The 16,018-nt window shown below is 36.3% G+C and overlaps 1 long non-coding RNA gene across 5 annotated transcripts in view; it reads left to right on the top strand.

Moving 5' to 3' along the window:
• Positions 1-16,018, top strand: part of LOC149113780 (uncharacterized) — a 36,520-nt gene that overhangs the window by 13,755 nt on the left and 6,747 nt on the right. For 4 of the 5 annotated variants that reach the window (XR_016206546.1, XR_016206547.1, XR_016206544.1 and 1 more), the window contains exons 2-3: positions 713-904; positions 8,754-8,944. This is a non-coding gene — a long non-coding RNA (uncharacterized LOC149113780). The remainder of the gene's footprint in view (positions 1-712; positions 905-8,753; positions 8,945-16,018) is intronic. The other variant, XR_016206545.1, reaches the window with a different exon arrangement.

Below are 16,018 nucleotides of genomic sequence, written 5' to 3'. Positions count from 1 at the left end.
TTTCATTGAGTCTGTCCTGAATCCTCTTGCACACGACTTTTGCTTTCCTTAAGAAATTTGCATGTTTCATCAATTTTGCAGTTTTTCAAAAGCTGTTGTTAAAGACTAAAATGAGTAATTTTGTGTGTTATAATTATTAGTGTTTGCAGAGCCTGCATTCAATCTTGATCAGTACTTTTTATGGGACCATTTTTATAGCAGCCACAAAGTACATTGTAAACAGCCACATGCTTAGCAGGCTCCTCCAGTGAGCTATCAAACTCACAAATGGAACCTCACAAGGAGTGTTGCAGCTTCTTCACAGCTAGATCTTCTTCAAGTTCTCAATCCATTTTTCTAGTGGTTTTGTAGCAGTTGTTAAGTAGTCTTGAAGGGTTTTGTATCAGTTGTTTCAAGTGTTTCAAGTGTTCCCCTATCCCATCCCATCCTCTATATTTCTGATCCAGTCGTGCCGGGAATGAGGTCTCTGATGGCTAGATTACAGGGATTTGCTGGCCATGGGGGCAGTATTCTATCTACTGGGGCAGGCTGGCCACAGTGGAAGCCCCTGGATACCCCAGGCACACACCTTGGTTGGGTTAATCTATTAGAAAAATATAAATTATGTCTTTACAATAAATGTTGTTCTTTCTTTTAACAATAGTCATTGGACTGAGTTCTTGATAATTTTACTGTCAACAAGAATCTTTTCTGAATTTCTCAATTTTTTTAGTCAGCAATGAACAAGATTGAACAGACAGTGGACAAACCAAGACGGGACATTGGATACACCTAGATGGACAGTGGACAAACTTGAATGCATAGTTGACAATATTGGTCTCATGGAGGAAAACCTGGATGGGCTCAACTCAACAACTCTGGATGGACAGTGGAAAAACAAGAACATTCATACCTTGACAACCAGGTAAAATAATGCAACCAACCTGGTAGAAAAAAAATTAATATACTGTAAATTACCATTACAACTGTATTTCCTTGTACATAATAATAATATTGTTTTTTTAATAATAATCATTGGACTGAGTTGTTGAGAATTTTACCACCAATGAGAATTGTTTCTTTATGTCTTAATGAAAAGGCCCGCTAAGTGAGGGCCACAAGTTTGTTTGTTAATGTCCGCCATAATTATGTGTTAATGTGCAACTAGTTCCCCAATTTTTTTTCACTTATATAAATTTGCTCATTTTTCTGATAGAATTGATTATCGTTGTAGCTATTTTCATTAATTTTCTATGTATTTTGAAAGTCTGTAAAATTAGTTCTTTCCGCGGCCATGACCGACCAGTGGCAAAGAATGGGGCGAGTTGGGCTGTGACGTCATCAAAGGACTAACAATGTTTTGCTTCTAAGAAGAATGTACGCGAACATGCAATAGTGTGATTCAAAATCGTTGCAGAATGCAAGGAAGATGTGTTTTTGGAGGGATTCGCAGTACAGCATGCTTAGGCAACTGGTGCCTGTTTTATGAAGGTCGATTTGGCGTAGAAATTTTCGTAGAGCTCTAAGACTCTACGCTTTCATCACCAGTCTCCTCCTACCTGTTGGAAAGATACATTACCTCCTACTTCATAGCTTTTACGGTAGCTGTGTATTGTTACTATGGTTACTTGCCTGTTTCGTAACATTTGATTTCAATTTGTAGCATATTGCTCGCATATATCTCATATATATTAAAGTGTTATTACAGTTTACTAAAAAAGTTAATGTTAAAAAGCAATGACGTTTCAACCGTTCGACGGTCATTTTCAAGTTGAAAAGCAAAATTTTTGCATGCACCCAAATATATACAATCAATTATAAGAATGCTAATGAGACACTAAGACTTTAAAATATTTTATATAGAAACAATTCAAGAAATAAATTAAGTAAATAGCTTCGCGCGGATCGAGTCACTCTGTTTGTTCAATTTTGGTTGAAGTTTACGAATAAAAAACATTTCAAAAATCAAACAGTCAAGTTTACTCTGACATTGTTTTCATCGTTTTCAGTTCAAAATTGAGTTTACCCTCTACGGCTGTATGTACGGGCGTAGAGGCTTTCAGTTATTTTAGCAAATATTAAAGCACATGGGGAATGTTTAGTGTTTTTACGGTTTACAGTATTTTAATCTTTTTATGTACAATTCTGCATTGAGTTTACCCTCTATGTTCTACGCTCTACGCTATATGTTCTACCATCTACATTCTACTCTCTACATTCTACCAGCTACTCTCTGCAATCTGTGCCGTACGCTCTACGATCTACCATCTACCCTCTAAGCCCATCTACGCTCTATGTTCTACCAGCTACTCTCTTTGATCCACGCTCTACGTTCTACCAGGTACCTCTCTTCAATCTACGCTCTGCGATCTACCATCTAACCTCTACGTTCTATCAGCCACCCTCCTCAATCTATGCTCTACCCTCTAAGCCCATCTGCTTGGAAGGTCATTGGAATTTTTAAATTTTTTTTTAAATTTTTAAATTTTTTAATGAAGATTAGTGAGCAGCACAAAGGAAGACTTCTTGTAGTTGTAAGCTTTTTTGTTTATTTCCAACATGCATCGTCTCTATCTGAGACTTCTTCAAGGAATGATTTAAGTGTACCTAAGTTTAACTTCCCATGGAAGTGAATAACTGCTGAAACATGCTGTTAACGGATGTTACAAGAAACACCTTAATGTTCATGTTATTGCATGTTGTTTTATTTTGGGGGCCATACGATTAGCGCTAACTGTATGGCCCCCAAAATATAAAAAAAAGTTAGCAAATAAGAAAAATAATAATAAAAAAAAGATTAAAACATTAAAAAAAAAAAGACATATTGTTTGTTTGGAAGGGTCCCAAAGGAATCCTACCAGTCAGTTTCTTAGTTGTCTCTATAGCAAGAATGATTGTATCAAACTTACGTACTATGTTATTGATGAAAGTAGTATTTCGTTTCTTGATTTATTTCTTTACAAAGATGCTAATTTTAGCATTCTTCAGTTTTCTACCCATCAAAAGCCACTAAAATAATAAGTATCTGTACATCCCTTTGAGTCGTTTCATCCCGCGAGCAACAAGAGGGCCTTTATTAGAGGCGAGCTTATGTGCTATACTAGAAATAGCTCCACATTTAAAGCCTTTAGCAAAACATGAGAAATTCTGGAAGCACCTCCAGCGTCGTGGTTCCCAAGTTGGGTTTTTACTTCCTTTATTCAGGGAGGTTAAATACAGTGACAGAAGTAAATGGCTTTCACTAAGATGTAAATTGTGCAACGGTAGTATGGTAGTTTTTAAATTTACATTTAACTGTAGTCACGCTAACTGATGTGAAGGACATTTTGTTATAGTGTACTAAAAAGGTGCGAAAACTTAGGTCACATGACTTTGAACGCTTAGTGGATGTTTTGCCACCACGTGGAGATGTTTTTTACTAGTTTTTAGGGTCGTAATTTGTCGTAGAGATTGCTGTTCATTTCAAGTTCAAATAAATGGTTTAACTCAGAACCACTAACATCAAGCTGGTTATCCAGAGACCTTTACCAGCCTTAGACTGTATTGTCAGTTATAAATCTACTACTACTTTAGCACATCCATATAAATAGTATGATTTTTGGGGGCCATACGATTAGCGCTAATCATATGGCCCCTGAAATATAACAAGATGCAATAACATATGCATTAAGGCATTTCTTGTAACGTCCGTTTACAGCATGTTTCAGCAGTTAATTTATTCACTTCTGTGGGAAGTTAAACTTAGGCACGCTCATGAGCTATACACGCTGTTAAATGGTAGTTGTAATCATTCCCCGAAGAAGTCTCAGACAGAGACGAAATGCAGAAATAAACAAAAAAGCTTACAACTACAAGAAGTCTTCCTTTGTGCTGCTCACTAGTCTTCGTTAAAAAATTAAAAAATTTTAAAAAAAATTTAAAAATTCCAATAACCTTCCAAGCAGATGGGCTTAGAGGGTAGATCGTAGATTAAGGAGGGTGGCTGATAGAACGTAGAGCATAGATTGGCTTAGAGGTTAGATGGTAGATCGCAGAGCGTAGATTGAAGAGAGGTACCTGGTAGAACGTAGAGGGTAGAATGTAGATGGTAGAATATATAGCGTAGAGCATGGAGCGTAGAGGGTAAACTTGAAACAGAATTGTACATTAAAAAGATTATTAAAATACTGTAAACTGTAATAACACTTTAATATATATGAGATAATAACGAAAGCCAATAAATTACAGTTACAAAAATTACAGCATTGCAGATAATCGAGGAACTCGCACTCGCAACCCAATAATTTTTATCACTCTACTGGTCTTTTAAGCCTCTAAGCTAGTGTAGAGAGTGGTCAAAAATTCTTGAACTGATAAACTCGTAAATACGTAGAGTGTAGAGCGTAGATGGCGGAACATGGAGTATGAGAGCTTTAAGAGCATAGCACGCTGACTGTAGATGGAAGAACATATAGCGTAGAGCGTAGTCAGGGTAAACTCAATACAGAATTGTAAATTGAAAACAATTATTATTAAAACAATGCAATCCATAATAACACTCAACATTCCCTAAGTGATATAATATTTGCTACAATAACTATACGCCACTACACCTCTATGGTGTACGCATATCTGAGAGAAATGGAACTTAAACATTCAAAATACTACCGTAGAGTCATAGAGCTCTATGAAAATTGCTACGCCTAATCGACCCTTCTAGTGCGAAGCTCGATGTTGTCACAAATGGTTAAGATAAGCTTTGAGCCATCTGACTAGTCAATTCAAATGAGCCACAGATGTCCCAGACCAAAATAATGGAAACTGCTGCAGGTGAGATAATTATACGGCAAATTATATGCATCCAGTTTTCTTTTTCCTTGAAATAGAGAGCTTTCTAAACGAATAATCAACCTCACGTATGTCCTACAGTGAGGCGATTGAGATAAGCGAGGCTTCGAACTGCACACCTAGCTACATGTATGTATTTGTGGATTTCATATACAACCACATGCATGAGGCCGACAATCGTCACTGGAGTTTCTCATCTGCAGACACAATTGTTTTGTTCTTTGAGCAATGAAATATATCTCAGTTACAAACTTGAAACAAATCAAGCATTGATAAGTATATGAGGAATGTAAAACAAACCATTTAGAGTCGACTTTACCGAGGGAGATTGTAGCGTTGAAAGGGAGCTAAAGTGGGAGATCCTGGAGGAGAATGAGCTTGTTTTTGACCAAAACACAAGACTCAGGCTATTAAAGTATTGTGCAAAAGTAATGCAAGCAAAATGTGCGAATTTCGTTCTTTGTTCAGGCGAACTTTCACGCGAAAGTTCAAGTGAGAATTTGAGGCCTTTTGAGTGAAATTTCCCTGGAAGTAAGAACGCTATTTTGTTGAATTTTCTGTATGAAACAAAATTTCATGATGACAGGCGTCGTTTCACTAACTCAGTGTAGGAAATTTTGTGTTAGAAAAATTTACGCAATGCCTGAATACGTGAGTGTTGAAATCAGGATTTCAACGCACTCAAATTGTATGAAAAACAAAAACGTTCACAATTTCCACATCTAATGAAACTACTATAATTCCAAAAACAGTTATATTCAAAGCTTACAGTCTTACTCAATCCGAGTAAAATCTAAAACTTATTAAAAGAAAAAATTCTAAAAAAGAAACTAACTAGAAACTTTATTTATGAGTTTTGGAAATCATGTAGAGAGCATTATTTTGTAATGTTTTCTCTTAAGTGTTGTTGCCCGAATCATGAGCATTTTGCCCGAAAAATGACATAATTTCCGTAGCTGGGGGGACTGTAGCCCTCCTAAACCCCCCCCCCCCAGCTCGTACACCTATGGCCTTGCTCTCCAACAACTTTTTTCATACAAATCTTCTTATTCTTTCAAAAATTCAGACCGTTAAAAATCTTGTTCTTTAATGATGGGAGCCTCAAACTTGGCCATTTTGATATTTTCAACATGCTTTTTCCATTTCTGGCATTCGTTTTGTTATAGCCCATAATTTTATGGAAAATAGGTCACGTGATGGCTTAGCTCAGGGTTCATATGGGTCCTGGAAAACCTGGAAAGTCCTGAAATTTTATTGTGGCATTTTCCAGGACTGGAAAGTCCTGGAAAAGGGCTACTGGTCCTGGAAAGTTATGGAAATCTGTTAAACTCAAGTAAAAAACATGAAATGTATGGCAGACAGTAAGGAGAATTAACATTAAGATAATGGGAGTGAAAGGGTTAATGTGAATTTTAGAGTCCTGGAAATATCAATCTGAGTTGTGGAAAAGTCCTGGAAAAGTCCTGGAAAAGTCCTGGAAAAGTCCTGGAAATTTGTTTCTGAAAAAGGGTATGAACCCTGTCAGCTGCAAAGGGCCTATTAGTTTCATTCCGGAGGGGACAAAAGATACGCCCATTTTGATTAGTGTAGTCATCAGATATCAGCTGTGTAGAAAATTATCCCTGTTTTTCACTTAAAGCAGGTGCTTCCCCATGGCACTTCAAATCAGTACACATGTTTGTCCGGGAGAGTATTTGAAATGGTTCTTTTGTTTTCACAGATTTTATAACTTCAGTACTCTGACATTTCGATAAACATAAGTGTGTTTAATGCCCTGAACGTTTCAATAACCATGATTTTGTGGATGTCAAATGCTCATGTAAAATGGGTTCGTTGTTTTTAGGTCCCAGTCCCATGCATTTGGCTGACCTTCAAATGCAAATTGCTTCATTTACGCTGGAAGTAGCGTAAGAAAGACAAATTTATAAACAAACCCCTCCCCTGGTTGGCACATTTTCTTGAGTGTCCGAAGTCTCCCAATCTCCCCACGGAAATGAAATGCCGCGGGTTAATACCCGAAGAAACCTGAAGTGTTTAAGCAAGATTCCGTGTTTAAAATAGGGAGCTGGGAAAGGATTTTGTAAAGATTTGTCTTGTCAAAAAAGCATGTGTGGCAGAGGGAGGGGAGTTCGAACGTGTGCTGAATGACAGGATTGGTACCGATCATGTAGCGTAAAGCGATTGGAGAAAAAACTTTGCTAAAGATGCTAAAATTCTCAGAGTGTTGTGAAAGTATTTGAAAACAAATTCAGCCAATTGGAGAAAAATCAAATGTTTGGGCAAAGAGTTGCCTCCCTTGTTGCAAATTAGCTTTTGTGCTTAAACATGGCCAGGAAATGTGGAAATATTTAGTGTGAAGTTTGAAGGCAAATGCAAATATTTAATCATTTTAGACTTGTGAGTCTACGGAAACTGCACTGTCAAGCAACGTATCAAGAAAGCATGGTTTATCAGTCAAGAGGACCTCAACTTGCTAACCAAAAAATACTGGGCTTTGTCATTATGTTATATCTGTCCGTAAAACTTTGGTTGTTGATATAAAAATGCTGATTTTAGCAATAGATGGGAGTTGAAAGTACTGAAATCAATGAAGTGTAAATTTTCTTCCGACAGTTGCAGACTGCGCAGCGCGTCATGCACAATGTTAACTAGAATTTCATTTTTCAGCTGATCGAAGGAATTTCAATGTGACATAATTTAAATATGTAATTGCAGAAAGTTCTGTCTGAGAACTGGAACTTTGTATGATTGTTGTATGATTGATTGATTGATTGTTCCTTATTCATCCAAGAATTTTGCGCATAATTATACAGAAAGTGAATGTTTACCCACCTTATAATAAATGGCGCATGAAATAAATACGGCAGCAAGTGTTTGAAAAACACGAAAACCTAAGGCCTAAGACTCCCTCTGAATCTCAAAAACAAGTCAAAATTCGCCAAAAAATAACACCCGGTAAGAGTAATCACAATAATGGCCGCCGCACAAAAACACTCAACCATTTTGTTAGTGGAACCCAGTCTACACGCCAAGTAGAACCACGTGAGAAACGCTTTGCTCTCATGGACAAATAAATAAATAAATAAATAAATAAATAAATATCGCTCATGTTGACAAAGTGTGTGACTTTTAAAACAAACAAACAGTGAAGGAGAGATATATTTTTTTAACTGATACCATATTGAACCTTTCTCAAGATCTTGTCAAAGAATTTTTAATTACTAGTACGAAAAATGCAACTTTGTGTAACTTGCAATGTTTATGTTTGTACACACTAATTGTCTTCGTATACATACAGTTGGTCGGGAATTACAAAGCGAAAAGACAAATTTTTCCACGTTTTTGAATAGTTAGGGGAAAAATATGCTCTCGTTGTCATGAATTATCAAGGGTTCAGTAAGAGTACTAAAAGAAGTGTGGTATGTAGATTAGCAGATTAGCCAAATGGGCTGACTAATTGTCGAGAGTGACTTGCAGTGTGGTGGGCTCGACTGGCGACCCGCACTTTGAAATAAAAAAGTATTTACATCATAGTCGTCCTAACCGTAGCTAGACTCCAAATTGTATTTCTAGATGATAGAGTTCTTTCATTTAAAAGTCTTGTCCATTTTTGAATAAATATGAAGCACAAATACCCCAAATGTGTTTTCACAGTGCTCAAAATCCAGTCAAGCATCTCTTGAGTGTTTTGAGCTATGTCCTTCCATGATGTCACAAGAAGCCCAACCCAGATCCCACTATGCTCAGTCATGGGGCAAGAAATTACAACTTTAAACACCTGTAGAATCGCGGGGATTTTATCAGTCGAAATATTTTTTTCGCAGAAGTAATTGGGAAAACTATTAGATTTCATTACAGGAAATAAAATTGGGGTTAGTTGCACTTTATCCCTAAATAAAGGCTTCATCTCATCTCATCTTATCTTACATGTATCTTATATTACTTAGTGTGCAACGAGCAAGCTTGGAACACAGTGGACAGATCAGGATGGGATATTGGCACCACTTAGATGGACAGTGGACAAAGATGAATGTACAGTGGGCTTTATTGGACGCATGGTGGAAAAACTGGATGGGCATGAGTGGACAACACTGGGTGGACAGTGGAAACCAAAAACATTCAGACCTTGACTAACCAGGTAGATACACTGTCTTGTAACCATCTTGGATCATGTGTACTAAAGACATCCGTGGTCAAGTGTCGATCAATACTCTCAAAGGACATCTTGATCTGTACTCAACCCAGATCCTGATCCATACTTGGTTGACACTGATTCGACACTTGATAAACAGTTGGTCAATAGTCGGCTGACTGTCGACCAAGGTGTGGATGGAGTGTCGATTCGGTATTGATTAGAGTGTTGATCGAGGTTGTTGATCGACACTCAACTCAGATGCCTTTAGTACACATGATCCACCATCTTTGCTAGATACTCTTGCTAAAAGTTCAGGCAAAGCAATCTGAACCTGAGAGAATCTCCTCATAGCTCTCACTGCTTTGTAACACCTTTCCATAATAATACATGTTATACTTCCAAGTACATGTAAATTTAGACATTGAGCGGTCAAGGCTTTCCATTCAAGCAGGAAATCTTTGGTGCAGAACATTTAAAATATGGTTTTCATGACATCTACCCCCTCTTTGAAAGCACATAATGTGTGTTTTCGGGAAGTGCACTCATGATATTCATACAATTGATAAAATTATATTCATGCTTGCAATGCAAGCCAATTAGAACTTAAGGGGAGTTTTAAAACCCAACATTTTCAAAGAAATATTAATTACCAAGCTAAAGTGAAAGTTTTTCAATAAGGAAGGAAGGATTTAAACTGACAAATCTCCATGAGAGGGATATCAGAGCCCATTACCCAGAGTTTTCATATGCATTGTACTTAAAAAAATAGAAATTTCAGATACAAGTAATAATAAGTAATCCCGAGGCTTAGTATGGGATATAGATGCTCCTTGTGCTATTCTCTTGATATTGTCTGCCCCAACATGATGAAAAATAAAAATGTCTGCTACATTCAAAATTTTCTGTTTCCAGCATAATGTTCACTTGTTTTAAATACAAGAGTTGTGCATGTATGCAGCAATATTCCTGATCAAACATATTTGAAATATCACACCAAGACAGACATATCTGTTAATTTAGTACTAAGTAGTATCATTCAAATGTGTTATTTACTATTGAATAACTGTTAAATGTACATGTATTGCATACTCGTTGACTAATAAGAGAACAGTCACACTGATGATGCCATCACAAGCTAAGCAAGTCTTGAAAATTTTCCAATATTCTTACAACACATTGTGTTAGTGTTGTCAGTTCCTGATTGAAGTTTATTAAGCAATAAAATTGCATGCAAATACTGTTCTTTTATCTGTAATTAGCCTGTTGCCATGGAATTGTGGAATCATGTGACCAAACAGTTGACATTCAAAAACGTTCCATGTAATGTTTAGGTAAAGTTTGACCACTATACATGTGGCTTTGAATGCTGTTTTTTGAGAAAATATTGAATTCAGCATGGGCACTTTGTTCCCCTCTCTCTTAGGCTAAATCTGGTTGGGAGAAAATTACCAAAATTGCTTAAGGTGACTTTAAGGTTACTCCAAATCTTTGCTGGTGTCCTCCAGAAAAAAATTCGTACGTGCACTGTTTTCAAAGAAACCCGCACAAACTATATGTCAATAGAGAGGTTATGAAATCCATTTTGCCGATTGCTTTTTTAAGGTGGCAGAAGCCATTAAAGCCAAAACAACTGTCTGAAAATCTGGCAAAATAATTGGTTATCAAATGCGATCACTGATGCAAAATAACTGTGCAGTGTTAATCACAAAGCATCAATCTCTTAAATGGTGTCAGCATTTTCTTTCCTTTTGATTGGTTATCTTTTTTAGATCTGTCAAGTTCCAGTATCAAAAAATTCATGTAACGTGTTGCATTAGAGGCAAGAAAAGTATTCAAACAAGAAAAGTATTCAAAATAAAAGAATTCGCCAACACCCTTTTGTTCCTTATCATCTATCAGTGAATGCTCTTGCCAAATTTCACGGAAAACTGCCGAGTCTACTTATCCTATTAAGGTGGCCGAACACAGTTTTCAAGTGCCTATGCCTAATTCACTATTACTTTTAAACTATTTACGCTTTGGCGCCTGTTTTTTTGCAAGAGTCAAGGTTAACCACAAAGGGTTTATTCTCACATTTTGGCTAAGGTATGTGCTGTTGCCATGGCAACGGAGCTGGTTAAAAAACAAGGCTTAAACAAGATGCATGGCTGCATGAACTCGGGCTTTCAATATCGCACATCTGGAGTTATCTTTAGGGGACTGCCATATTGCGATTGTCACTGTTGTCATGCAATTTCGTTATTGCTAGTCATGAATAATTCTACTTGTGTTGATTTTTGTCTGCTGAGTGTAATGAATGTTGTTATGGTACTAGAAAACAATCAAAATAATATATTACCATATAGGAGTAGGTTCCTACAAATGCCAAAGGTTGAAATTCAAGGACTCTTCAATTACTTTGAAGGCCAAGTGTTAGATAATTGAAGGACCACTTTTGGAAATTGGTTTGCCTAAGCAATTTTATAATTATTTATTATTATTTCTCAGCTTTTCCATGAAAGTACAGTAATTTTCAACTTGAAAATTGCTTAAGGAAAAGCATTGCTAAAATCAAACCCTAGTCCTCAAATTGAAGTACTTTCAAGGCCTTGAATTTTTTTATTTTTAAATTCAAGCGTCTTCAAGGACTTTCAAGGCTTTTACAAACCCTGAGTAGGTAATGTATTTGCCTTAAATTGTAAGGAGAAGGCAATTTTTTATCTATTATTGGTGTTGAGTCATAGTTTGTTGCTAAATGTTGACTTAAGGGGAGTTGTCAGAAATCAGTAGATTAAAGCAATAGTACTGTTCAATAGTTCATAATTATTGTTTTTAATAGAAAAATCCCTGAAACCACTGCAACATTATATAGCTAGAGTGAGTGCTCTTGGCAGAGCATAAATTTTGGGAATTATGTATAAGAAAACTGTAACAAAACGATGGAAATGTCTCAATATTTGGTATCAATGCTGTGTTGTTTTCCTGTGTATTGACTGGAAACAACGACAAATAAGTCTAACGGAGGAACAATTCACAAGTTACAACATGAGGTTCAGTGTTCTTTGTTCAGTTCTTGGATGATCTGTTCTTGTTTATATTTGGATTAACATTTTTGCAGTTACAGAATGTAACCTACGTAAAACAAAAGTACACCTATAGTGGTATATATTATCATTGTCGCCAAGGGAAATGTTCATGTTGGCGGTGATTTGTCTCTTCATTCGATCTTGTTCTTTTGTAGGATGACAGTACTGTGAAGTTGTCGTCATATTCAACCGCAAAGTTGTCAATGAAAAGTAATTTCTCGGCTAGAGCATTCTTGTCAAAATGAAGAACACCTTCGTTTATGAGTTCTTTAAGAAGTTCATCGTTTATTTTTAATGTCAGTGAATCGTGCTTGTCATTTAAAACTTCAATGGTAGCCGATAGACCAAGCACAACTCACCTTGAACTTTCTGGTTTCACAGGCAGGACTCTTAAAAAGGGTATTATTTTGAACTTTATCAATTTTAACCCCTTTCAACTCAAATATATCATTGTTATGTATACTCTGAAAGTAATGTACTAAGCTATTCAGTGATGATACTTCAAGCAGCACACATGTACCTTGAGGATGGCTTCTACCATAAATATCCCTTGCATGAGAAACAAATATTTGCAAGCCCATATTGCCATTACAATAGATAGCCACTGTAGTACAGTCTATTGTCAAGACAAAATTGTTGAAATTTTCGGATATAAGTGATTGAAAGGCTCTATCTAAGGAGGTACAGTATTGATATCCTTCTATTGTAGCTCCTTGATGAATAGTACCAGTGTAGGTTTCACTGTATTGAAGTTCATAATCAGTCTCGAATACATTTAAAAGTGGGGGTAATTCGGTCTGCATTAAAAATGATTGCCTGGTTAACTGAGACAAACTTGAATACAACTGATTTCCAATATTCATTATTGACACCAGATCATTAGCAGAATTGATTCCTTGTTTGTTATTGTAAATCAAAGAACATAAACTCATTGCAACACATTGTTGTCCTGAACTTTGTCCAGATACCAACTCATTAGCTTGGCTATATGGTGCCATTATTGTTTTGCTAGGGTCAATGTACATCGGAGTAAGACCAGGGTTTTTCTCTATACCTGAACTCAGTTGAAATTTACAATAGTTTGATATGTGTGTCTGACTCTTATAAAGACATATGGGTCTATTACAAGAAAACACTGATAAATACCGACTTGCTCTATATTTCAATTTAATTATCCTTTGATATACCCTCACAGAACAATTCAACAAATACTTCTTCTCATGTTGTGCAACTTTATTTAATCTTACCCTCTTCGTATGAAGCTTACAAACAGTCTTTGTAACTCTTCTAACCTTCACATAACGACATAGCCAACAAATTCCTTCAGTCTCCTGCCCTTTCTTCCGAGACGTTTCAGAGTAGCTTCTGGTATTCTACTGGGTTCTCGATCACATCTAAATACACGGTTGTGTTTATATGTAAATATAATATGAGATAGCTCGTTTGATATAGCTGGTTGCGCTTGATATTTCTTGATAGAAGGTTCACTTGTAAAGGATCACTCGTAAATTGATCTCTCGTAAAGATCGCGGACCGACCCGTTCCCAAAATGCTCCACAAGTTTTAGTGTGGGTCTACCGCAAACAGTTTGTGACTTTGTATGTACATTGAACGTAATAGCCATTGAATTTCTTTCGCTTTTATCAAGCGAGGAATTTTCCATGGAGGCGGCCATTGCTTTAAACCATGCTCTCTAGGGTTCATTCTACGCATGCGTGCACACTTCACGCATGCACTGTAGTTGAACTGCGTTTTGTGACTGAACGCAAAAAAAATAAGAATAAAAATAAAAATGGAGCCAAATTTATACCTCGGGCGTTTCCTTCAGAAAGCCCGAGTAAAAATGGTTTTTGTTTATTTCAAAAAAATCCAGTCGTTAGATTTTTTTTCATCATTTGCCCGCTACGAATTGACATTAAATTCCTTCTGTCAACCCTGTCCTTATAAAATTTTGACATAAACGATTTTCACAATTTCCTGTGAATCATTTTCACTGCATGTTCTGTATTATTAAAAATTCCCTATGTCAAAATTCAGATTTTTTGTGATAGATCATTCACGTGGTTTCTGAACTATTTTGTTGCCAAATTTCTTGAAATTCTAACGACTGGATCATTAGAAATCGGCAAGTTTCTGCAAAAGCAATTGGTCTCAATTTTTCAAGCAACTGCGCATGCACTGTTTTTAACTGGGTTCTTTTGGTAGCAAAGAAAAAGCTGAGAATTGCTGGATTCTTTGCATCGTTACCTTTTGTAATATATCTTTGTAATAAAAGACTAAAGCCATCAATACACTACGTTCAAATATAGAGAAAAATAGCACAGATAGTGTTGAGTAAATAAAATGATCACTGGATCGCTCTACTGACGGCATATTTGTTTTTTCCAATCCTTGTGCGCGTGCCAAATTGCATCAGCAAAAGTGCCTGTGAAAACTGTGTTCAGCCGCCTTAATTCATTTAAAGAGGAGGGATTCTCTCTTGAAGAATGAGTTTGAGTTTTCGCCTTCGAAAGATTTATAAACATGGCAGACCTTTTCAGGGGGAAATGTCAACTCAAAAAGCCACCAGCCAATGAAATAACAGAACCTCTAGTGTTCACAGTATGAAAACTGGAGCTTCGCGGGAAAGCAATGGTGTTACAGTCATGTTTTAGGCACACACATTTTTAGCCAGTGCTCAACAATAATAGGCAAAACAGTAACAAAATGATGTGCAACAAAACAAAAAGAAACTGAGGAGCAATTGCCGAAGGGTGACTACAAGGAGGCACTCTGAACAGACATGAAATCTAAAATTGAAAGTATCTGATTGATTTAGGATCCCTGGATTAAACCATTTGCCGTGAAAAGGTCACTGAGGAGTCCATACCTTTTGGGGATTATGACACCTTGACAGTTTACTAACTTTTATTTAAAAATCTCTTTTTCCCAATATTAATCGCCCATGTTTTAATGGTTTCTTTTCAGTTTTTGGAAAATATTACCTTAGATCATGAACGTTAATTTGGTTGAGAAAAAGAAAATTTGTCAAAAGTAGCCCTGTAAAGGTTTGGAGTAACCTTAAGTCCATATCAGGTTCTACTTTTAGGAGGAAAGCACATGTTATGTGTAGTTAAACTTTAATTTGGAATTTGATGAATGAACTCTGTATTTTGCTGTGTTCAAAGTGCTGTTCTCATGCAAGTGGACCAAACTTGGTAATAATTCAGCAGGCCTTCAGAAATTTTTGAATAGAATAAATTAGGTTAAAGTTCTAGAAATTCCACTTCAAGTGTCATTCAAGTAGTTTGAATTATGACATTGTGATTTTTGGAATCGTTTTGGGGAAAGGAAATTGTGGTTTCCTTGCAATTTGCCTACATGTGGCATTTTCCATTATTGGAAGTCTTTGCTTGATTATTATTGCTTTCTGTATCTAAAATGCCCTAAAATGAAAGAATTGAATTGTCATAAATTTATTGCTTTTTATAACCTCTCACTGATGATAAATTTCATCACACTATTATCAAAGAAGATTGTGGATCCACAAGCACTGCCAAGTGGATCCTCAGCTACTGTTAGTAACAATATTATGATGCACTTTATTGTCAATAAGAGGACAGACACAAAAAAGCTGGCATCAATAAATTATGTTAAATAAAAATAAGAATTTGTTAAGCATTGATTCTTCTTTAGGATTTCATTCTTTTTATGGGACAAATGTAGCTCTGAGAATCAAGAACAATGACCCTGCCCTGAGAATTACATGTAATTTAATTTGGAAGCTCAGCATGCTTGTTCGGTATACAGTGCACTTATTGCAGACAGGGTGTTTAGTTTATGTTTGTGGTGCAAAAGTTCTATTTTGGAAGGTTCCTTGCCCTTGTTAAGGCTTTACAGAATCTTTGAGGATCTCACAAGATCTTTAAAGACCTACTACTAACTAGTGATTTAAGGATCTTGTTCAGGATCTTTGAGGATCTTGATCCTTGATAAAATCCTCATGAAGATCCTCGAGGATACTTGAAGATTT

This window comes from Orbicella faveolata, unplaced genomic scaffold (genome assembly GCF_042242905.1).
Source record: "Orbicella faveolata isolate gen_17 unplaced genomic scaffold, um_ofav_v1 contig_14, whole genome shotgun sequence".
Taxonomy (NCBI): Eukaryota; Metazoa; Cnidaria; class Anthozoa; order Scleractinia; family Merulinidae; genus Orbicella; species Orbicella faveolata.
The sequence above is the reverse complement of the archived record's forward strand: the minus strand, read 5'-3'. Positions and strand labels throughout refer to the sequence as shown.